We start from the raw sequence: 2,643 nt of genomic DNA, 5'->3' as shown, positions 1-2,643 counted from the left end.
TAAAGTTATCTCAAGTATTTTCGATAGAATATCAACTATCTATACTTTCAAACCGCATAATTCAATAAGTTATCAATTAATATATCAACTCATAAATTATATTAATATTTGCCAAAATAGGGGGACAAAAGTTTCAAGACGAAACAAATATTTCTTGTTAAAAATTTTTAATTTCGGTTTTTAGAAAAATAATTGGATTAGTTGATTATATCCCGGCAATGCGGTCAATTTTTAGCATTTAAAAATATTTTTTTAGTTTGTAATCTTCATTATTTTAATAAAAACTAGAAAAAGCTGACTCGGAGGGAAACTGGATCATAGTTGTTAGAAAAATTTTTTTTAATTGAATTTTTTGTACTTTGTGACGATTAAAGCTTATGGTGTAAATTAAATTAATGAATCAACAAGTGGTTAATGAGTGTAATTTTATTTATTTTTATCTGATGAGTCGTATTATTTAACGACATATATATTTTTTGAATTAATATGACTCGTTTATTATTAAACGTCAAAAAATTATATTATTGCTGATACCCTTAAGGGTTTGCATTTTTTTCTCTTTCGCACTCGGACGAAATGAACTGTCCTTGTTGCACTTGTACAGCAAATGGAGACTATGCCCAAATTTTTCTCGTAACCCAATGGAACTTTCGATAAGTCAGACCGTGGAATGCTAGATGATAGAGTAGTGCTTCGACCCTTGGTATGCATTTTGTGATAAGAGCTTTTATTTACGAGGAGAACATAGACAGCCATTGGCAAATTTCCCTTTCAGCTGAAAATTCAAAAACGATATCCGTTAATTATTGTCATCTACATCAATATATTTTCGATGGGTGATGGCAGCCGATTGGTGTTTCAATCGTGATCCGAGTTTCAATAATTTTTACCTCAAAATTGCGTATCACATCTTCAGAGCTTCAGAAATTAACGATTTCGATTTGTTTATAATTTTTTCCTGAAAAATTCAAACAAAAAAATTATTTTTATTACAACGATGGCCTACTTCTTTAGTTCTTAGTAAAAAAATTCAAATAACGAACCCTTAAAAAAAAAAATAAAACTGAAAATTTTAAATTATCCGGACATTTTTTGTAAAAAAAGTTCTTTCGAAAATCTTCCAAAAAAGTTCATATTAGCGAACTGTCAAATTTAAGACAATTCTGGACTTTGTCGATCATTTTCGGAACTACAAAGAAATTCGAGAAAAAATAAATTTCCAGCCCTCGTTCTTGAAAAGTTCTATAAAAAGTCAAAAATGTTAATGGTTGGTTTTTAAGTCTTTTTTTTTTAAATTTTCTTCAAACCAGCAAAATTTTCAAGTCGAATTAATTTTCCTTGAAAAAATTCAGAAATTTATGCCTGATAAATACTAAGTTAAAAGTTCTTTCTACTTTTGAATTTTTTTAAAGCTCCAAAAATGATTATCTCGAAGTTCAGAACTGTCTCAAATTTAGAAGTTTATGGTTATGGACGTTTTTGAAACATTATTGGAACGATTTTATTTTACACGAGTCTCCAGGATGATATACTTGTTCCATTCTTTTTTACAAGCCGTAACAAAACATTTTTGGACAAATAAAATTTTTTTTTTTTTTAAATGGTATCTTTTGCCCCAGTATCCCTTAAATTTAATGACGCAGTCAACATATTTTTTTTTACCTAGCGCACCTAAAAATTCCTAAGACTTTTACTTATTCTTTCACCTCAACATATTAAACTTTATATATATACATATATATATATATATATATATATATATATATATATATATATATATATATATATATATTACATTCGCATGCTCGCGTTCACGCCGCGTTCAATTTTACGAGGGCAAATGTATACGAAGAGTAGACGGGACGTTTAATAAAGGCGTGGGTCTGGTACACTCTCTCACTCTTTTTTTATCTCTCTTGCTTTCTCTACAACTACATATTACACTTGTGTAATAATATATACATGTGTGTGTGTTTATATGAATGTGGATGTGGCATTAAGGTTGCTAGTTAGCGCGACGTCGGGCGCCGTCGACGAGGCCGCCGTCTGGACGCCTATCGTCCTGCTTTTCTACTCGCTATGTACTCGTCAATGTACACACTCTCGTTTATATTACTCTCTCTCACTCTCTTTGGCCTCTCTTCCAACTCATATACTCAAACGTCTCGTCTACGTCACTTTTATCTAAACAACCGGCGAATCAAAATAGACTTTACTCTTTACTTTATACTTTACTTGAATTTAATGGCTGACAAAAAAAAATTAAGATTTATTTTTAAAATATTATTTGCTATTTACGATCTCGATAAGTGGGTTTTAGTGGTTACTATTGTGAGATTTTAGTTATTAAATTTTATAATTTAATTATTGCTCGTATACAAAGAAATTAAATTTTTTATTTAAATCTAAAGTATCCTCATACTGCAGCTACAAGCCTCAGCTTATAATCAAAAGTTTAGACAAAGTTCCAGTTTAATAAAAAAAAATTGGCCATATACATGATCTAATTTTTTGGAAATTAATTTTTAATAGTAAACCGCGAAAATTCAATTTTGATTACGAATTTAAAATATTAAAATTTATAACACCAAATCTGTTGAAGCGACATACTTGTGCGGGATCTAAAAATTTTAGCAAAACTTT

This window comes from Microplitis demolitor, chromosome 2 (assembly GCF_026212275.2).
Source record: "Microplitis demolitor isolate Queensland-Clemson2020A chromosome 2, iyMicDemo2.1a, whole genome shotgun sequence".
In the NCBI taxonomy this organism is placed as follows: domain Eukaryota; kingdom Metazoa; phylum Arthropoda; class Insecta; order Hymenoptera; family Braconidae; genus Microplitis; species Microplitis demolitor.
Note: the sequence above shows the minus strand (reverse complement) of the source record.